Genomic DNA, 23,275 nt, shown 5'->3' on the forward strand with positions numbered 1-23,275 from the left:
TATTAACCTAAGAAGCTCTACTGGGCACCACTGAAATACTTTATACTGTTTCATCAAAATCTTCACATAGTAAAAATGTGATTTGCTTTCAGTTAAATGACAAAAGTGTGTAGGCATGCCACCTTTATCAATTCTTTACCAATACCACTATGGGGATTAGGGTGGGGGAAACTCTTCAATGCTCTTGATACTAACTGAACAAAGCATGATGGGAGTTTCCCAAGTTTTATCATATCTTTTTATGGGTGACCCTATGACTAGGGTTGTCCATATGTGCAAACTAGTTTCAAGAATTATTAGAGCAAGAAAAGATTGAGTTCATCCTCTAATGTTACATTGTTTTATGAGATTTAAGCCAGTTGTTTGGGTAGCACATAACATAAACATAATAAGCATAATACCTGAAAAAATGTATGTTGCACATCGACATGTCTTCATTCTGTTGAAGCTATGTCCTAATTATCAAATGTTGCCAGACCAAGATATTAAAATACACGTGTTACGCAAAAATTTCCATTATGATGATATTTCCATATTCCATTGATTTTTTAACAGTTATTCTTTGAAAATGAATTATGTGTTAGCATTATTTACCACAGCTCTAAGCTTGGCTAGCATATGTAAGTGCTCTGGTGATAATGAGTTTAGAGCTAAGAGAATAGAGAGAGTTATGAACATTTTTTTTTTAAATGACACCTCAGTATAGGAGAAGAAAAATGGCATAAAGGATCATCTAGCTGCATGATAAAATATAATTTTTTTCCTTCCAAACCTTACCTAATTTCTGGCTGTGAAAAACTTAGATATATTAGTCTTTAGAACCTCCATTCAGAAGATCTCTAACACTTATCCTGTAAGGGTGTTGGTTATTTCATAATATTCTCTGTTTTAAAGTGCCATCATTAGTGTCGTATGATAATTACTGACCTTGAGTGTCTTTGATTTCTGAACATGACTGATAGTTGATTTATATATTTCTGCACAAGCTTCCAAGTGTACAGTTTGTGTACCTGCTTGTGATTTTGCGGGGACTTGCTCTTTTCTTTCCCTGCCCTTTCGTCTTCCAAAATTTACTTTGCTCTTTCTCTCAATCTCTCTTTCCCTCTCTCTCTATCCTTCTCCCCTCCTCCCTCCCTCCTTCACTTCCTCTCTCTCTCCCTCTCCTTTTCTCCCTCTCTTCTTCTCTACATCTTACTTAGTTATTATTGTCATTTCTTTTGGCTAGAGTTGTTCCAGATCTTTACCCATGCTTAAGAACAAAACAGAAGATGTCCTGCTGAAAATGAACAGAGGAAAAATATATACCACTTGATTTGGTACATATTAAATAATGCCAGTTACTTACTCCTGTTGTTTCCCGAATGTAAAGCTTATAGCTAATAATTGTAGATGGAGGAATGATGGGATGGGGCCAATGCATATACAGGTGGCTTCCCTTGGTCCCTTGGTTGGCTCTCCCAGGATTTGGGCATCTCAGGAAATGCCTGGCTGGTTCATCTGGAGTAACTGATTCAGGTCCAGTCAGGCATCTGTTAGGTGGTACAAGTGGAAATGAAGAGCTACCTAATTGGGTAACTCCCTTAAGGCAAACTCATGAAGATAAACACTCAAGAACAATAAGAAGCAACATTCCTATACCATGGTATAATTGGCAAAACACTTTTATTTTAGTGATCTTTATCATAGTCTTTTGAGATTATTCTTACCTTTTCCATTTTGTAGATGGGTGAGAATGAGTCTCTGAGATATTAGGCAACCTTATCAAGGTCACTCACCTGCATAAGCTTTAGCCACTTATCCATCATGCAGGAGTATTGTCCATGGATTTTTAAGGAAATAAAAACTTATTCTTAGGTGAAAAAAAAATGCTTTTATCAGAATTAAGATCAAAGAATAGCCAGCAACATTTAATTCAAAAATAAAACAAAGCAAACTCAGCATCTGTCTGGAATATCACTAGACTGAGGAAAAAGGAAAGCAACCACCCAAAAGCTGTCTTATTCACAGGCAGTCTAATCCAAGAAGGCATCACTGCTCCCCCACAAGTCTCCCAGAGGAAAAGGGCTATTGTTTGTTAAATTTTTGAGGAGAGAGGAGAGCACTTAAAGTGATTTTTCATTCCACATACATTCTATGTGTATAATCCTTTGGTGTAATGTTAGGCAAATGCTGGCACCTGCCATAAGTACTTTTAATATCTTTAGCTAGCTTAATTAATTTCCTTTCTATGTACGTTCACATGACATCAAAAATATCCAAGTGGAAAATGAAAAATACCCAGATATTCCTAAATATGCAGATATTTGGAATGGTATACACCTGTGTTGAGCAGGTTTGCATGCTGATGATGTTTGAAGCCTGTGTTACCAGCTGTGGTCCAATTTCAAGTTATGGAATCAGTATGTTGTTACTTCTCAGAAATGCTCAAATATTAACTTTATCATAGAGTATCAGTTTCTGTATCTCTATTCTATGTAGTAAATAATTTAACTTGAATGAATACATATACATACATATTTTTCCCAAAAGACTTAATAAAGGTGTTTTAATTTAAACTGAAAAAAAATCCTCAGTTTTAAATACTTTTGTGTTTCCTGAATTGGTCTTTGTAAGCACAATATTACTCATTATTGATATAGACAAAACATTCTAATGAATGATGGAAATTTTTCTCTCCATTTAAATATCTTATTAATACTTACAAAACATCGTTGTTCTGTTTCACATAGAACCTACAAGTTTATTTTGTTTGAAAAATGGGGAAATAAACTCCTGTTTCGGCCTTCTCTTTGTTGTTCTAGCTGTGTGTCATTGACACTGGCGTGACTTGTCATGGGAAGGTGTAATGAGGCAAGACTGGGATTGTAACAATTATTAACCTGCAAGTATGCTATGGCAAAGTAAATGTAAGCTAGAGTGACACTTCTAAGTATCTCAGGAAATAGTACTGTCATTTGAATTACTCATTTTATTAATTTATTTGATAAATATAGGAGAAATTAATAACTTTTAAATATAAGGAGGGACCAAATGTCATTAATTGGGCATTTCACATGGGCTGATATGTTGGATCCCCCCCCCACACCCCATCTCTTCAGTGGTAATTTATTTAGCTGGGAAAGCTTGGGTTTGGTACAGCATCTGGTTTTCAGTGATATCCTGCTGGTCTTATCCAATTTTCCAGCTGGGAGCATGAGGCACAGGGAGGTCGAATGACTTGCCTAAAGGTCACCTGGTAGCTCAACTGGGATTATAACTCAGAATCTTTCTGATTTTCCCATCCTTTGCTCACTGGACCACAAAACTCCCTTGATCCCATCTTCTCAAGCTTGCCTGAGCAGGAAGTAATGTTTATGTCTAGAAAAAAATCCCAAATTAAATACTGGCTACTGTCATCTTTTCAAAAATCTGTTAAATTTCCATTGGTGTGACTCTAAGGGAATATCTTGTTTTAATTCTAACACCCAAGATCATTTCAAAACAAGGTAATGTTGTGTATTTCCAGGTGGTCACCTTTGGAAGATTCATACCTATTGCTCAGATGCTGCTTTTGAGAATGTCAATGATGTGATGCTTGTGGCAGAAGAATACAATTATTTGGATATATAATGGGCCTTACTCGTTATACTCAGGCACGTGGTACTTGACTATGAAGTTCAAAGAAACCACCTGGTTTATCTCTTGTCTTAGAACTTGGTTTACCATTCCCTCAGTTTGGAAATACTCCCCATGGTTTCTTATAATTGGCACCTTTTCATCATTCAGATCTTAGTAGAAATGTTGCCTTCTTGGAGAGAAGCCTGTTTTAACTTCCTAATATGATGTCTTTATCTGATGTCCCCATATTTTTCTTCATTACATGTATTGCCATTTAAAATTTTTGTAGATTTTGTTTCCTTTTTATTCTCTATGTCCGTACCTAGAGCATAGGATTCTAATCTGTGTTGTTTACCAGTGTATATTAGACAATGTTTGCTATGTAGGAGAAGCTCAATATACATTTGTTGAAAGAATTAATTGTCATTCCTGATGAAAGAAGGGCTCTCTTTTCATTTTTTTTTTTATTATCATTCAAGGAGTTTCAAAAGGGATGCCCATGGGGTAGTGAGGGCGAATGGAGATGACCCTTAGTCAGCCAGCCAGATCAGGTGAATTAACCCCGAAGGTCAACAGGATGACTGATGACAGCTGTCCCTGTCAGATCACCCTCTCATCCATAGCTTCAACCTTGGAATTGCCCCCAGGCTTGGCTTGTGATTGGCAGAGGAAAAGCAGTCTTGTTATATTTATAGTCACACTTCATTTTTGATCTAAATTTGCACTGTCCACTTTCACCACCCACCCTATTTACACGATTAATACTTAATGATGTTTGGTCCCTTCCAAAGGCCAAATCCATATTTGAAGATTGACCAATATGCGAAATATTGAAAAGAATCTGTGACACCTGAAAAGGAATTTCCCAAGGTTTGTGTTTATGGGTTTTTTTCTAAATTAACAGACATATTATGCTGGGATATCTCAGTGGATGACTTAAAATCAATAAGGGTTGAAAAAATGTTTAAAGTAGTTAATGTTTTTAATAATTCAGTCAGATTATTTTCCAGACTTGTTGGATGGACTCTTTTCATGATTTTTGAGAGGAAATGAAACTAACTGTATGGTAAACAAATTCCTTTTGCTGGCGACTCTATGCATAAGCCGCTCTGAATTTATAACCTACTGGTCCGGTCATCACTTTATAGATAAGAAGACAGGACTAGAGGGTGACGTTCTCAAGAGGGGCTTCTTAGTTATTCTGACATCCCAGCCTACCTGCAGATGATATGGAAGAAGGTCTCAAGCACATGCTTACCCTGTCCTGCTTCTCTTTGGAAGTGACTTCTGTAGGATCTGGCCAGTTTGCCAACCATATTTTGCCAAAATTCTAGAAAGCCACTGTATGATTTTCTGTGTGGCTATGTTGGAGAACTGGATGATGGTGATCTTAGGCAGTTAGCAGTTTCTGTGTCACTTGACTGGGGGGCTCTGGAGATATCTTACGGTTAATGTGTATGTGAGGGGGTGCTTTGATGGGTAAAACAAGACACATATGTTACCATCCTTTAGGATCTTTTGTTACACTTACAAAACTACTGCTGCATTCTTTCATTAATTCATTAATTATGAACCTTCTGGCCATGTGGCTAAGAGATGTCTAGTTTAAAGATATGGGTAAGCAGTTGTAACTATCACATTAGCTTTTGAACTCCTGTGACAATTTGTAACTATCTGGGTGAGTGAATTTGAGCCTTAAATTCATGTTATTAGTAAAAAGGAAGCATTAATAAACTACTAGAACTGAATAAACATTGAAATGGACTTTTTCTTCATCTGCATATTTCAGGGCAGGCACCTTAAAAATTCTTGGATTATTTCACATGGTTCCCGAGACAGACTGTACCCCTTTGTTCTGAAAAATGTGGGCAAGAATTCATTGGCTTCTTGAATGGTCCAGTAATTATCTTGGCATCCAAGATCATTTTGTTTTTATCATTGAGGAAGAATTAGATTGTACTCACACTTTTTCTCTGGAAAACTCAAAAGTTTGCCATTGATAGGATTGGTATTAAGAAAACAGGATATGCCATTAAGGCATTTCTTTGTTTTGAGCCAACAGAAATGTGATATTTTCTTCTTTTTCACAACAGATATTAAAGCACCTCCCAATGTTCAAGGGCCCGGAGAGAGTCATAAAATTTGGGTCATTAAACTGATGATGGGAAGCCTATCAGGGGATTGTTTCAAAACAGATGCATGCCTATACTCAGCAAATAAGCCCCAGACACAATTCAAACCGAACACACTGATGAGTGTAGTAGATCCACAAAGGAGGAAAGTCGATTTCTTGAGACTCTTTTTCTAGTATCATCACTTGGATTTTACACTTTGTAATTTCTTTCTCAGAAATGAGCCTTTGTGATCCTTCAGTCTTTTCATAAAAATTACCTTTGGAGAAGGAATTAATAGCTTCTTATATAATTGATGGCTGTCTTTTTCTCCCATTCAGATAAATGATTCTGTGGACCCAGCTTCCTATTATTGATCATGCTGACATTAGGAGGACTCTCAAGATGAGAGTTTGTGAACAGAGCCACTGAATGACAGTCAAGTTGAACTATCAAGTACCTGTAACTCAACTCCAGATTGACGATATTTTGAAATACATTGTGTGACATCATGGAAATAAATTCTTCTTCATTGCTTTTAAGAATAAGAAGTCTGATTCCCTGGAACATATTTTACACTATCTTTAATGAAGTAAGCTTTTTCCCCCCAGGAAAGAATGTTTTACAGCTACAGTAAATTTATAAGGAATAATTAGGGGGTATGACTAAAAGAAAAAATAAGAAAAAGTGAAATTCCTACTGGTCTGATTCCTCGTCAAGTTCTTCATTCATTTAACAATATTTATGGTTCGTCTACTGTGTGCGATAGTGCAACATAAGTAAGATGTTTTATTACTTAGATACCATGTGGCAGATACAGAGATTATTTGGGGATGCCATTCTTTTTTGAAAGCAGAACAAGCAACAGTTATGGTATAGTTATATCTAAAATTTTAATTTATAATGGGCCCACTTCCAGTCCCAAACTTGGCATCTCATGAAATAGAGTGGCCCCTAACAACAATGAGCAATTCCAGGGAGGAAGAAGATGCAGATTTTTAAGTGCCAAAATGACTGTGGAAATCGATACTCCTTGCTCCAAATTCCTATGTAGAAAGAGTACAAGGGAAAATGAATTAGGCACACAACTTCATCTATTTCTACAGGCAAAAAAAAAAAAAATTCTGGACAGAGGTCTTGCACTTTTTTGATGTCTTGAAATGTCGAGAGAGACATCTGAAGGGGACAGAAAAAAGGGGGTGAGTAGGAGAGAAATTCAAACATTAATGGGGAATAGAATTTCTTTTGCACTGGTCACAATACATATGTTTGTTAAAAAGCAAGAGGCGGGGAAGACATGCATGCCTGATGTTGAAGAAAAGCCTGTTTGTACCTCACACACTGGAGAAATTGTTCAGGAACAGTTCATCCATGTGAAAATATGACCCATGTCATTTTGCCAGGGTTGTTAAGACACTGAGCTGCTGAGTAAGGCCTGATTGGGTAAATTCAAGATCCTGGGGGAGTACATACTTCCTAGTGCCCAGTTTTTCTAAGATGCAAAAAAAAAAAAAAATGTCAGTGGAAATAAGGTTATGGGGTGCCACTTGCGTGGGCGAGACAGGGTCTCCATAGGGTGGGAACCAGCCGGATCCCAGACATGGCCCATTCTTTTAGATTCTTCCCCATTTTCTTAGTGGGCAAAATGAGAAATAGAGAATAAATGCCCAGCACTAGTAGCCAAAAGAGAACAGTGGTATTTAGAGATGGGGAAGAGGGAAAGGTTACAAATCACTTTTGAAATGAATTTCCCATTCTCTTTTGACTATTATTATATTCATGTTTTACAAACTCCTAAAATGACTGGAGATAAAATTCAGATCACTTGTGGTGAAAAGAAGTGGTTTCATAGAGGAGCTAGAGGATATGAAAGCTACATTTGAATGAATAAATATTCAAAAGCAGGGAGGAAATATGGAATAATGCACAAAATGTCAGCCTTTAATATATTGGAAAAATTGTGTGAAGTTTGAAGGCATCTTCCATGAACCAAAATAACTAAGTGGAAAACAAAAACAAAAAACCCTCATCATTCAGTGGTTTTGGTTTTAACTAGGTTAGGACAAATAACCACTGGTTCAATTTCAATGTTAATTTTTTAAAAATTGAATTGAGTTGACAATTTTGATTATGCTGGCTTATTTCCAGTGTCTCAGGCTCTCTCTGTTTAACAAAGTGAGCAGTCATGTAATTCATTCAACAAACAGGAAAATCTTATTAATGTATTGTGGACCAGGCCTTTAATCTCTCTCAGTTTCCTTCTCTGTAAATTGATGGATTGAGATTAGCCAGTTTTTAAGTTTTGTTCTTTGAATTGTATGATTATTTTCTAGCTTTTGTGTTTCATTAAAGGGATTTTACAATTTGGATACAAATCTTGAAACTATTTGTATTTCTAGAAAAACACAATATAACAGTACCATTATAGTCTTTCTGCAGTACCATCTGAATATGTAAGAAGAAAAATTCCTGGGTGTCTCCTTGTTAACTGCTAACTATATTTTAGGAATTTTTTTGCCATTTAAATTTAGCAGGCAGTTAACTTTTTTTATCAGTAAAGGAGTTGGGCATTGGAGCTTGCATTGAACCTAAGTGGACCTTTCAGTTTTAGTGTGACAGGTTTCAAAATCTTCCCTAAATTAAGGGCAGAGGATTTATTTTTAAAATACCCCTTTGCAAGAGGTATCTCTTTCTGCCTGTTTACTTTAAGGGTCTGTGAGCATGTTTCAAGCTACCTTAGTTTAAACAGCTTGAGAACTGCTAGTTATAAAAGTGTGTGTGGTGTGTGTGTGTGTGTGTGTGTGTGTGTGTGTGTTTCAAAGAACGAAGATGTAGTTTTCAAATCGGATTGGCAGGTACTTACAGAAATCTGGGCTTCTGAGTGAAGGAGTGGAAACATGAGACCCTTGTAAAGATTTAACTGCCATTAAGAAGTTTCTTTTGAGACACTCATATCAGCCTACTGATATAATGTCATAAAATAACTGCCATCTCCACCTTTTATAGGAGTAACCCTTGGATTAGTCAGAGCTGCTGGATTGCAATGAGGAAACATGTGTTAAAAAAATGAATTAAAGGAAAAGATGACCTTCAGGTTACTCTGGTCTGTTGTGGGGTCAGGGGAAGGAAGGTTCAAAACCTAGTAGGAGAGGGGTCAGTCTGATGCTGGATGCGAAAGTTCACAAGTCTGCATTATAAATAATATATGTAGGAAATGAGTGTTTACTCCTCTCTAATGTTAGCAAACTGGAAGGATAAGATGGCTTCCTTTTGACGCGAAAAAGATCTAAATGTGAAATGCTATTTTAAACAATGAACAGCTGTTTCATCTTGAACTAAAAAGAACAAAGAAAACACCCTCAGGTCCACATAGGATATATTGTGGTTTCCGTGTGTGTGTGCGCGTGCGTGCGCTCGTGTGTGCCCTTTTTTTACTTAGGATAATTGAAATGTCATTTTATCTTGGGATGTTTTCTTTATTCACCAGGGACATGGAAAGTTAAAATATGGGAGAATTTCCTTTTCATCATTTTGAACATAAACAACTTTTCATTGCTTTAATATGAAGTGTTTTCTTTGTTAATCCAACAGAGATTAATGCCTGGAATGCTAAATTGTATGCTTAAGGGAAAAATCATGATGGTCCATGGGTAATATATTTTAGGCAAGACTAAAGCAATAGAGTGGCATTATATCATAGTCTAAGAGCTTTTCCTTGCTCTGGAGAATAGCTGGAAACATAAAGGGTAGCCTCAGTCGCCAATGTAAGAGATTTCAATTATCCAATTAATGCCTTGGGAATCCTAGAGTTGCATTTACAGGAAAAAGTTTAAGGATGTTTGGGTGATTCAGAAAATGATTTCTGATCTTCAGAAGAAGCTTCTTGGTAATTTAACTCAAAACACCTCTTAGATATGAAAAGATCTATGTCTTTAAAATTTTGCATTAATAAAATCATTTGTCTGGGTTTGGATTTTGATTAGAAATTGCTGAGATTGAGTGCATAGCGCAAAATTTTGAATATTCAGTGAGTAGCAGGTTTATTTACTTCTTAATTCTCTAGAGGTATTTATGTCTATCTTCCCAATTCTAATTTTTGAGAAGATGAGGCATTACAATATATTTTGTTCTCCCAGATAAGAAACACATACATGTACATAGTTCATTTTGCCTGGAAAATTATTCCATTAAGTAGGGAAATACAAACTCAGAGGTTTAATTATTTACTTATCTGAGTGTAAAAGGCTGCCATGTAAGATGATGGCTTTACTTGAAGGAATAATCTCATTTAGCTCTTTTTAGTTATATAGTTGCAGAAAGTATGTCTGCTGTTTTATGCTAGTTTCGAGGTCTCCTTTTAACTCATGAGACATAATTTTAGTTAACTTTTCCTGGGGCTTAATTCCCTCTAATTCTGTTTTTGAAATAAAAGAAATCTTTAAATTAATAATAGGAAATTCTAGGCCAGAAACTGCTATTTCTCTTCCTTCAGATATAGATCTTGAGAATACTAGCATCTTGTAAAACTTTAAAAAACAAGAAGAAAAAAAGTCTCTGTGAGATCTTTTTTAAATCCAGACTTGGTTATATAGCACATTAATAAATTGCCCTGTCAACCTCTAGGACATGGGTTCAACTCCAACTGGTTTAATGGCCACAAATGTTTCCTTAGAAGAATTCCGGATTTCTGGATGGAGGAAGGAATGTCAAGGATTCTCAGGGCAGGCTTGAGAACTACCCCCCCCCCCCCTCAGAAGGTGGTCTTGGGAGGTAATCACACCCTGCTGATAGGATTTGGCAGTTAAAATAGATGGAGGTCAGCCTGTCATTTTGTCTATTTAAATAAGTCACTTGTGATTAAGGATAAGCAGCAAGTTTTCTTTTCTTTCTAACTTTTGGGTCCTTGCAAGTTTGATGTTTCTCTGATGTTTCTCTTCTTCCTGAGTATTTTTCTCTCATTTTCTCGTGCCTTTTAAATGGAAAAAAATTCATGTTTTTCTGTCTTCCCCCTTAAAGATATGGCTGAGGAGACAATTTATCATTTGATTCCATTCAACCATTCCAAAGCTCTTATTCATACCAGATATTTTGTGACATCAAGAGAGAATCTAAACTTAAGACCGGAGTGTCTGCTCTTTCCTTCTTTGTTAAGAAAAGTCACTAGAATTTGTGTTACATAACTGAGTTCACGGTAATTTCTCTATCTGCTGAGGTACTTTGGTAGGTAAAGTTATTTTTTCTGTGTTTTTAAAAAAATGATGTCTGTAATTTTTTTTTTAAGATTTTATTTATTCATTTGACAGAGACAGCCAGCGAGAGAGGGAACACAGGCAGGGGGAGTGGGAGAGGAAGAAGCAGGCTCCCAGTGGAGGAGCCTGATGTGGGGCTTGATCCCAGAACCCTGGATCAGGCCCTGAGCCGAAGGCAGACGCTTAACGACTGAACCACCCAGGCGCCCCTATGATGTCTGTAATTTTATACAAATGTCATGAGGGCTGCATTTGGTTTCTTGGCGATAAAATAGCAGGTCATACACTTATTTTGTAAAAGTATGTTGGCTGTTACACAAAAAAGAATCAGTGATACGTAAATATTTGTATCTGCTAAGTTGATTGGTGAAATTCTTTGCAAATGTTATTCTGAAATAATGTTTCCCTTTCTCAGGGGCTTTCATCCAAAGCTCTTCTATCTCCACATGTCTAGTTAACACTCTTCCTCCTGCCCCTGCCATTATGGATGCAGGCCAGGCAAAGGGGCCACACTCCGTTGAGTGAAAGTGGAGACACAAACCCACCTTAGTCTTGGGCTTTTCCTCATACCCTCTACCCGTCTTTTTCTTTGATCATTTCTGAAGCATCTGCATTTATTCAGGTTAAATCTGATGGTGTTCACTTCAGCCGCATCACATATTTCTTTCTGCCCTGGGGCAAAAACCTCAGGTTACTCAAAATGTGCATTGCCTGGAAGTGCTAGAGGGTTATGAGCCATAGGGCAACCCTTAGCCAGTGGCAGACAAGAACTAGTGCATCCCTAAGGCAGGTAATTCGGAAGTTCATTTTACAGGGCTCTTCAACATTTTCCAGGGGAGTTGAGCCCCAGGTGATCAGAGTGATGACCAATGCACTTTGTACTGAAATTTCCCAGTTTTCAGCTTGGTATCATTTCCCCAAATAAGCTATTTGCATACAGGGTCTTGTGCCAGGCTCTGCTTTCTAGAGGAACGTGGTCTAAAATAACACAATAGAATGCAAAACAAAGCAAAAATCCAAGATACAGATCTCCCCTCTAATATGACTTGCCATCTCATATCATAGTTATTTAGGTATAGTTCTATTTCTCCTAAGAAACATGTTTGGTTTTCAAAATTGGGGCAAATATGGTCAGCCCATCTTTTATGGCAAGCTCTCTGCAAGAGCCTGAGGATACAACTTTGGAAGAGAAGATGCCGCTCCCAGGAAAGAACCTGAAGTCTAGTGTTTACCCTAGATATTGGATATTTCACTATAGAGGCATAGTTCACTATAGAGGTAGAGCAAATTGTTTTTTTTTTTTAAATTGTTTTTTTTTTTTAATCCAAATGATGTTTCTTAAATTTGTACAGATTCCTCTGGTTAAAGATGTTTATACCTGTGTTTGTCACAAAAAACTATAAATAACCTTTTACAGAAAAAAATCTGGGTGCTCTGGGAATCAAACAGGAAGCCAAGAGATACAGCACATAGAGAAAGTGTCCTCTAGGAGATCTTTTGAGTGAAATTGAGTAAGAGCTGAAAGGCCTGGTTTGACAGAAAAGAGAAAGGCATTCCATGGACAGAGAATGGGGGGAGAGAGAGAGAGAGAGAGAGAGCGAGTGCACGCTGGGGGGTTCCAGAGCAGGAATAGGTAAGTGTGGACACAGCAGCTTTTACCTGTAGAAATTAACATCCTATGAAGGGGTCCATAGGTGTTCCACCACACAAAATTTGGGTATTAAATAAATTGGAGAAATTTGCAGTTACTTCTAGAATTCGGAGGTTCAGAGCACACATTGGATTAATGATCCCTGAAAAATACTGTTGTCTATAAAAAATAAAATAACCTCCCCCACCCCCACCCCCAAAAAAAACAAGTTTGTGGAACTGAGCTTTTTCCAAACTCTGTTTGTGAAATCTTTTCCCCTAGGACACCGGTCAATCACCTTGAGACACGTTGATGTTCCATAGACTGGGTCTTCGGAAATTCTTGGGAAATGATGCTGATAGGATTGGGGGTGGGGTGTGGGCATGGCAGCGTATCTTGCATTACCAGATAGCTGCATTTGGGTTTGATATGTCAAACAGTAGATGCTACTGTGTCCCTTTTGGAGACAGGAAAGATGTTTTCTTGTAAGATCATTTAGCACACCAAAATCACACTTCCAGCCTTGTACTGGTGTTACCGTCATGTTGTCAGATTTATCATTTCCATCATTGGAAAAGCAGTAGTATAACAGAGGATATCATAGTCAGATACCTGTGTTCAAATCCTTACTTCCCTTCTTCCTATGTGACCTTGGGCCATGTCTTTATGCTTCTGTTTCATCACCTATAGTAAATACAGACATGATGGTAATGGTTCCTAACTCATAGGGTTGTTAGAAGGATTAAATGAGATAAAATCATTAAAGCACCTAATAGAGTAATATAGAGCATGTGACCAATAAAATATAACACATTTATTTTTACAGAAATAGTGTGTAATAGGAAAGGCACTGACTTGAAGACAGACGGTCCTACGTTTGAATCCTGTCGTTGTCCTATTCTGGACAAATCCTACACATTAGCGTTATTACTGTAAAAAACGAAATAATAATATTTGTCTACACGGTTATTGTGAGTAGTAGAGATTTTGATAAAATATTAAGGAAATATAAGCTTCTCAGGTAATGTTTGCTGATATAACTACTTGTGTGATTCTACAGTATTTCTCTATTTCTAAACAGAAGCAGTATGTTGCTCCAAAAGTTTCCCCAATCTTTTTCTGAATTTGCTTCAATTCCTCCAGTGATTCCTGCTAGGCTGGAGGAAGCACTTGTGCTGATGATTGGATTATGGAATATTACTAAACTTTTTCTCAATGAGTGGATGTATAAATTAATATTCCTCTAACAGTATTTCACACAGTGGGACACTGACAAAAAATATAAGTGACAGTGAAGCTGATTAGCACAAGAAGTGATGCTCTGTTCAGTCAAAATGAAATGGGTCTTTTTTATCTTTGTTGCATAGACAGAGGACCTAAAATCTAAAAGTCATGTTTATATATTTTGTTCTTACAAATTAGATTTAGATCTAAACCCACTATTTTTCATATTTCTTATTTTTTTAATTGGAAGATAATATAGGAATACAATACTAAACTTCCCCTCTTGGTATCTATATAATCTCCTAGGGATTTTGTCAAAAAGATTTAAATTTTCATTTTTGGTAAGATATTATAACTATTTTACTCATACACTTCTTACTGGAAATCTTACATTTATAAAATGAGGCCTGTTTTCCACATGTCAGTGTCCAACAACAAAGACAGACTTCTCAACCTTCTTCTACTTTCCTTAATTTTTTGGATTATTGCCTTATCAGATTTTAATTCAGATCAGTCCTGGAAAGACGGTTTTGCCAGATGACATGTAACTTGTGATCTTGTTGTGTGTGTTATATGCTGTTTCATATGAAGACTTATATGGGGAATGTTTTTAAAAGAAACATTTAAGATTTATATTGTAGTCCACGCCATCTGAAGTATGCCACATAGGGCACCTAAGACCATGTGACCACTCAATACCTTTCTCAAAGAGGTATCCTCCATGGGATGAATATTTTATAAAAAACAGACATAGACACATGATTATTTTGTTCCACTGGGGCACATTTCTCTAAAAGGCCAAGGATAAATTCGCCAGTTGCAGAAGCAAACATTTTTGTTTCAAAACTTGGCCATGTTAATGTCCTTATGTCTAAATATCCTGTGTCAATGTGCTAAAATTTTGAATTCTTATAGCCCTAAAGGATCTAAAAGTAATTCCTCTTATTTGTGAGTTCTTTTAGAACTTATGAAATGTTTTCATACACTTCACTCTTGTTGAGGAGTCTTGTGAATTACCTTCACACTTCAAGGGATATGGCATTTAGCTAAAAACCTCAAATGCAATGACAAAAACAGTCAACAGAAGAATTTTATAAACCACAGTGGTGCCTAATTTCCCACTTTCACAGTTGTTCCCAGTGCATACCCCACTCCTCCGTCCCTCAGCAAACGGAACAAATGGCACTCTAGACAGTTGGAATCAGCTTTGATAACAGAGAGATTTAAGGCTGCAGAGTAACATAGGATGGATTTAGGGCAGAGCCCATTCCTCGCTGTTTTCCTATTTGGGTTTAGACTAATTTTTAAAAACTTCTTGATTAGGATACAGCATGGTTCGCAGAACAAAATTTTGGTGACTTTTTTTTGGTACTGTGACTTTGAATTTATTCTATGTAATAGGCATGTGAAAGAAGAAATTCTGGATTTCAACCTTAGCTATTTGCATAAATCGTGTTTTAATCTCTGTTCTTTAAACACATACACACACATACACACACACACACACACACACACACACACACTCACACAAGCAGCAAGAAAGGGAAAGAAAACAACCTGACAATTTCATTTGATGAAGAACAGATTAAAGCTCACCAATTTGGGATGTTATTATACTTTGGAATTTTCAAAGGCAAGAGCCACAGTCTCTAAAGACTGAAATTGGAGCAACTTATTGATCTCAAATATAACTCTTGCTGCACATGTGTATTCTAAAATAAGAAAAATATCTTTAGGATAAGAAATGAGAATCCTAAGTAGGTTGTTCTACATGTGCAAAACTTGATTTTCAACCCAAATTTCACAAAGTATTATATTAGGCAGTTTTACTATTCTCCAACTTAACGGCAGCCACACGTACAAAATCCCTTTGAAAATGTGTATCTTGTTTGATATTTATCTAAAATATTAGATAACTTAGTGCTCTTTGACAAATATATTGAATTATATTGTCATGACTGACTTGTTGGGAGAAAAATAAAAGTGGGAGAAATTGGTATTGGGGAGGGAAACTAGTATTCAGTGAAAGAATTGGCCTCTAATCTGGCAGAAAAACAACATCGTTAAAATTTGAGAAGGCACTTTAGGTCTTATAATAATCAGCAACCAAAAGAAAGAAGAGGTCTAAAAATAGAGATGGATAATTAACAATCTAAAAATAGACTTGGCTAGCCATATGGAAGTCATTACAGTCTAGAGGTTAAAGGGGCTGAGGAGAATAAAACACAAATCAAATATTATTGCATATTAAACACTACCTATAAACATAGTCTGTAAATGCTTAACAGAGTTCAGCTCCATCTAAAATAATTTGGTACAAGAAAAATATAAAAGCACAAATAATCATTTCCTAATTGATCAAAGAGTTTTTCTTGGAAAGGTGCTTTTGGCTCCAATCCAAAATGCTTCTTTTGGTTTAAGATATGATGCTTTGATATGACAGGGATTCTGTCTTTCACAAGGGGAAAAATATAGTGATTTTTAGATCATTTTTATATTTAAAATAAACAGTAATACTTCCAATATAAACAGCATTGTCCTAATAACAAATTATTATGCAAAAAAAGAGACTGTCAACAGAGATGTAACTAGTTTATGGATCTAGTATTGCTAAAGGGCTCTAATTTTTTTTGAATTTATTGATTAAAGCTGTCAGTGTGTAATTTCCTCTGTTTCATTGTTATTTTGGGAAAATGCAGGAACTGTTATCACAGGGGAATTACTGTCAGGGCTGTAGAGTTTCTAGGCCTTTTATATCTTTTTTTTTTTTTAACCTTTTCTACGTCTTGGTAACACCATTGCCTGATAATTTTGAATTCCTGGTTTAAAAAAAAAAGTGAATAGGGTTGACTAATATTGAAAGCAGCATTCTCAAGTGGAAAGAAGACAGGTGTGCTGTGTGAGGCTGAGATCCAGATTGGAAATCAGACTCTGCCTTCTATCATGTATACAATCTTGGCCAAGAGATATATCTTTTTGAGCCTCATGTGTCTTTTTTGCATAAAGAAATAATGGTTTCTTGGTATTTACGTTGAGTATTTTAAGTATCTTATGAAGAAAAATATGTAAAATTTTTAAGAACCCGGGCCTTGGTACATAACAATGGCTTAGTAGAGGACAGTAGTTAATAATGTTGTCCATCAGTTTAATCTAGTCAGAGTTGACAAACCCTTAGGGTGTTGACAAGACCGAGATGGCAAAATTCACCAAAACAGCCTGAAGCTTCATAGATAAGGAAAATTATTATTTTTTATTATGTTCGTCACCATACGGTACATCTTTCTAATTTATAGCTTTGCCACTTAAATTTCAGGAATTTTTCTTGATTCTGGTTTTAATGTTTTGCTTTCTTAAATGAGGCCATTCAATCAAGATCATTTTTTTTCATTCTTCTAATATCACAGTACCCTCTATGCCCACATAATAATTCTCATCTATGTATTTTTATTTTCTATCTTCATCTGCATATGATTGCTTCTGGTTTATAAATAAAGACTAAAGAATTTTAAAATTAGATTTAGGAATCAAGGCTTCATAAAAGATTTTGCTCATTTATTAAGTATTTTTTCCTGGCTAGCTTACCTATTCTGTTACTGTTGTCCATAGGATCTTTTCATTAGATTTCTTAAATCGTTGCTATTTGTGAATGTGAAAGTATTGATTTCCATAAAATGACCCTACCTTACTCAATTACCTTTTCGGTTGAATCTTTAAATTTCAGATGTTATTTAGTCAAATCATCTGAAAATTTTGATGTTTTTTGTTTTCAATTTTATGCTGTTAATTTTTCTCTTTTCTAATTATATTGGCACTACCTCCAGTAGAATGTTAAACAGTAGAGGTGATAATGGACATCGGTGTATTTTTCCTGATTTCTGGGAGTGTCTCTAGTGATTCCCTGTTCTAAAGTTTGATGCAGTCTTCTGGATTGTGATAATATATTTTATTAGGTTAGGAAAATGTCTGTCTATTGCTGTTTTGTTGAGTGTGTTTATCTGAAGAGATTTTGGATTTTGGTAAATTTTCAGTGTGTTTTCTTTTTCATTTTTAGAGCTATTAATATGTATGAGGAATTATGTTAATTATAAATTTATTAAAGTGAATGAATTTTAAAAATCTGAACTTGGTATATAGCCCTATATATTCACTCACAGTATTTGACTTTTGAAAGCTTGTCTGTGTTGAAAGATCTGTACCAAATCATTTTGGATGCCATTTTTATTAAGTGGTAGCAAAGTCCTTTTTTTTTTTTAAACTGAAAGTTTGAATATTTTGTGAACAGAAACAGCGTACCATATAAAATATATGTAGCTTAATAAAATTGATTATTTCTCTTTTGTATTTTCTTATTGTGTTATTTTTATAATCAGTAATATATTTACGAGATTCAAAAATTTAAAAATTGAAGATAAATAGTAACAGTCTCACTCCCTCTTTTGCACCCATCTTTTCAGCTCTCACCCTCCACCTTTCCATGGGTAACTGCTGCTTTTAATTTTTGTGTATCTTTCTGGAGTATACATGCATGTACAGATAAATACGCATGAGGACCTTTAGTCTCCCTTCTCCCGTTTACGCAATAGAAAGAATAGTGTACATATTTTCTGAACTTTGATATTTTATTAACAATATATCCTAAAAATCGTTCCATCTCAATAGATAGAAAATCTTCTCGTTCTTTTTTATAGTGGCATATTATTCCATTGTATGGTATAATTTTTACTATTCCCCTATTAGTGGAGATTCAGGATGCTTCTACTATTTCTCAATTACAATGTTGAAATGAAGAGTTGCCAAAAACCAAAATCTGCATTGATAAAGCTGACAAACAAGCCTTTTTTTTTCTACTTTGCAAAAGAAATTGTAAATTAATGCAGTCCCTATAGAGAGACATTTGGCAGTAGTTATCAAAATTACAAATGTCTGTTCCCCTTAACCCAGCAAATACACTTCTGGGAAGAGATTCTCCTTTCTACTTACGTTTCAGTAGTGCTTAATTTAAAAATTGGAAAGAAATTCCTGATTTAGAAAGTCTTTTATTCTATTTACAAGGTACTATGTCCTGAAGACTTTAAAGAATAGGATAGGTATTTATTAGGAGATCTGTGTAGTAATCTACCAGATTTGAAGACCCTTTCAGGCATCATATTTTGAGTTTTTTTTTTTTAAAGATTTTTAATTTATTCGACAGAGATAGAGACAGCCAGCGAGAGAGGGAACACAAGCAGGGGGAGTGGGAGAGGAAGAAGCAGGCTCACAGCAGAAGAGCCTGATGTGGGGCTCAATCCCAGATCGCCGGGATCACGCCCTGAGCCGAAGGCAGACGCTTAACCGCTGTGCCACCCAGGCGCCCCATATTTTGAGTTTTTTGTTCATGCACTATCATCAGGAACAGATTTCTTAGGCCAAATCATTTAGACCTACAAACTTTGCAGTCTGAAGTGCTTTCTCTCGATTCACACTCAGTTTATTCCCATTATACTTCTCCCTTCCACCACCTCACTCTTGGCTTCACTTTGATTTTTTTCCCTCAGCAGAAAAGGTCATTCCTTTGGCAGAAAATTATCTGGCCTTCTTTTATTTATTTCCTCTACTCCCTTTCCAAATGATCCTTTGTGCTTTGAAAGCTGAATAGATATTCTCATTTTGGAGTTCCCTTCACCCCTATCCATTTTGTAGTTTTTAGTAGAGTTTATATTAATTTATAATTAATTTTGTCATATTACAACAATAAAAAAGAATAGGTTTTGTTATGAAAAACTGCTTTTATCCCTCCAATTAACTCCTCTCCTAATTTTATTCTCCAGAGGCAATCTCTTTTAATATTTCTGTTCAAGTGTTCCTGCTTATGTTCATAATTTTAAATCATGTGTTCATACCACTAATTCCTAAATTATTAACTTCAGTTTCTTTATTTTCTTATATGAAAGATGAGGGTATAGCTCCTATATATCTCTCCAGCTCTCTCTACCCAATTCTTTTTTATTTTGATATTTAATCCTTATTTAATTCTATTGAATAACTTCCTATATCTTTGTATATCTTAAGCCTTTTTCTTTTTCCATCATTATGAACATTTCTTTCATTCTCTCCATGTAGGATATACTACTTTTTGTATTTGCCCTTTCTGCCACCGTTTACCATCACTTGTACTTCTTATCTCCTGAGAAACAGCTGTTATGTTAACATTTATATTCTATTCTGTAACTACAGTCAAGTCTTCTCTGCTTTTTATGTAAGTTGAGTCTCACAGGTGAAATCTAATAACACATGATTATAATGTAATTCTTGTTCATTGTAGAGCCAAGTAATGAGTTATAATTACAGTTCTTCTCTACTAGTACAAGGTCTTAAACTTATTTGGAATTGCTATTTGAAGAATGTTTCTAGTGCCAAGAGGTAATACATTCCTACTTTTTATGCTAAGTTGGGTGTTACAAACTGCTACCTCATGAAAAAAATTGTTTGATTTCATATTTGGATCAGTACTTTCTTGTTTTTTATCCTCTAGTTATTGCTTGTCTTTGTTTTCTCATTGAGAGAATTACACTCCCTATCACCCAACCTCTTTGGAGACTGAAATTAAAATCTATCTTCATGGAGCATACTCACTATGATATTACTGAAGGCATCTATCTTGGTACAAAGTATCTCCATGGTTAGTAACATAAATGTATGTATTGATTATGATTAACACTAGATACTTCACCTTGGACAATCACTAGGTTTTCAGAATGTTATTTTATATTTTCTTAGGTAATTACTATATACCAGTGCTCTTGAGTAACTTTGTTTTTTCACCTCTTATACTATCTATTCTTTCTTCCACTCTAATACTTGAACAGTTCAAAGTTTCCTAAGGATCATAATTTAAATTAGTTGATAATGCAGCTTCTAAACGAGATCTACGTCTTGAATTATTCTGTAGTCTTCTTGATTGTATGTATGGGGAAGTGGCCCACTAGGATTATATTAACAGAAATCTTTGGTTTAAGCATTTCAAATATATTTTCTGGGTCAGTCACAGATACCTCCACCCCCCCCCTATCTAATCTTGTCCATGTCAGATAGAGTTCTCCTTATTTTCAGAGCCTTTTTCAAATTTAATTACCTCCATGGAGTTTCTCTGATACCTCAACACTAATTATGTCTCCTTTTCCCATGCCTTCCTCTAGCTCTTAAGATCAGTTCTTAACTTTTTTTTAAAAGATTTTATTTATTTATTTGACAGAGAGAGAGAGAGAGTGAGAGAGGGAACACAAGCAAGGGGAGTGTGAGAGGGAGAAGCAGACTTCCTGCTGAGCAGGGAGCCCGATGCGGGGCTCAATCCCAGAACCCTGGGATCATGACCCGAGCCGAAGGACGCCCAATGGCTGAGCCACACAGGCGCCCCAAGATCAGTTCTTAACTTTTAACAGAAGTCTTTGCATCGCACTCAGCTCTGTGTGTTATGCCCCACACTAGATGGATCTTCCTTGAGAGAAGGGTTGTCCATATTTTATAATCCCTCAATGAATCCACCACCGCAAGAAGTCCAGAAATACATTGACTGCAAGACTGAATTTATAAAATGAAATTAGTCATTCTCACTCTTGCTTACTTCACAGGGGCATGGACCTACCTTCTTTGGAGGAAGGATTGCACAAATATATGGAGCTATTCTAAGGTGCAGTTTGGTGTTATTTTTTTCATGAGGAGATGAGTGACTAAGCACATAGCGTTCAGGATGCATTTGAAAAAAGAAATAGATGGAGCTGTAGCCCAATTGAACTTCCCCATTTTTACTGGAACAAGATGTGGGATGTTTCATTTTTGCCTGGGGGAAATTAAGACAAATGAAAAGGCTGACTAAAAAAAAAAAGTCAAAATATATTTTATAGCCATGTATAAATTCAAACATGAAAGCATTCAGTCATTCATATTACAGATTGAAAAGTCCTCCTGGCCTGGCATTAGAGAAGAAATTGTATGTCTTAATTATCTTATGGGCCTTATTAAAATTGCAAGCTTGTTCCTCTCTGGTATGTGTACTGAGAACCACTTTTCACAACTCAATAAATAATAATGGCATAATCATCGAGAGATGGGCACTTAGAAGTTTCAGGAGAAAATATCCCATGGGAGGAGGTATTTATATATGGGAATAGGAATTTTCCCTCCCCTACTAATGTGGCTTGGCTCTATGAGCAGATAGCATTTCACATCTTTTAGGGGGTTTGGGAAGTTAAAATGTTGGCACTGTGGTTATATACTTGCAATAATGAAAATGGGAACAGGAATATCTGTAATGATTTTATGAGCTGCCATGTTGTACTGGAATTGAAGGGAACACTAAGGTGGTTAAATAAGCAGCTTGACGGTATAGGGAAGATAGGAATGGGTAAACAGTTCCATCATAGTCTAAGTCTCAAGTTAGCACAGATTGAATATTAGCATATCAGATGAGGATCATCCAGACCAGTGGCTTTATTTTGTAGATACAGTAGTGAAGGATTGAGAAAATAAAGTTCCCAGTACTACTTTATTACTGAGTATGCAATTTACACTTGTGAAAAGTAGACTTTATATACCAGATATGCCCTGATCTTGAACAACAGAAGGATTTATAAATAGATAATTCAGGAAATGTTTTTCTATTCCCAGTATCTTGGTAAAACAAGTAACTAGTTCTGCCCTTTCTTTTAATCTCAGGGGTGGTAAGTGTAAAATGGCAACATTAAACAGGTTTTAGAATCTCTTAGAAGCTGGTACAAAATCAGGAGCCTTTAATCTAGCAACCAAAGGCCCTAAAAGGGTCTATGGATAGGATTCAGGGGATCTTTGGATTGGGAGGGGGAAACATTATATCTTACTCTCAGTAAGTTCTATTAAAAATTGAGCATACCTTTTAGTAATGAATGTGAAGAACAAACTGCAATAACAGCATACGGATTATTTACATATTGCATGAGGGTTGTTAAAATATTTGAAAATCTCATATATGTTCCTCACTACTTTGAAAATGAAGCAGCTAGCAGACTCATTTAATAGTCACACAATTCATTAACAAAAAACTTACTACATCACAAATACTTTTTTTAAAAAATTGCATTCATAGAACTGATTTCCTTTGTGTTCCTATTTTATCTCATGCTTTTAAGGACATTATTTTTAGAAGAGACCATAGACTTTACCAGATTGCCACAGACTAGGGCGCAAAAAGGGTTGTAAGTGCCTATATTAAATAATACTTCCAAATATTTAGATTTTGTTTAGAAGTTAATTTTATTTCCTTCCATCTATGTAGCTTTGAAACTAGTTTTAAGAATGTTTTCTTCTTAAAAGAAAAAAAAGAATGTTTTCTTCTTAATTCAGGCTTCTATGCTTACTAACATTGGTTTTGCACGGGAGTCCCCATTAGAAAGAGATGAAGCTTGAGTTTCTTGCAGGAATTTTTATTGCCGCTTCTAAAATGATTAGAATAT

The 23,275-nt window shown here is 35.7% G+C and overlaps 1 long non-coding RNA gene across 1 annotated transcript in view; it reads left to right on the forward strand.

Annotated features, from left to right (window-relative positions):
* The window catches only part of LOC148108065 (uncharacterized), a 243,378-nt gene extending 237,215 nt beyond the window's left edge, over positions 1–6,163 (forward strand). Inside the window, exon 3 of the long non-coding RNA XR_015720952.1 lies at positions 6,050–6,163. This is a non-coding gene — a long non-coding RNA (uncharacterized LOC148108065). The remainder of the gene's footprint in view (positions 1–6,049) is intronic.
* The last annotated feature ends 17,112 nt before the right edge of the window (positions 6,164–23,275 follow it).

This window comes from Ursus americanus, chromosome 22 (genome assembly GCF_024610735.1).
Source record: "Ursus americanus isolate L20-20 chromosome 22, mUrsAme1.1.p, whole genome shotgun sequence".
Lineage (NCBI taxonomy): Eukaryota > Metazoa > Chordata > Mammalia > Carnivora > Ursidae > Ursus > Ursus americanus.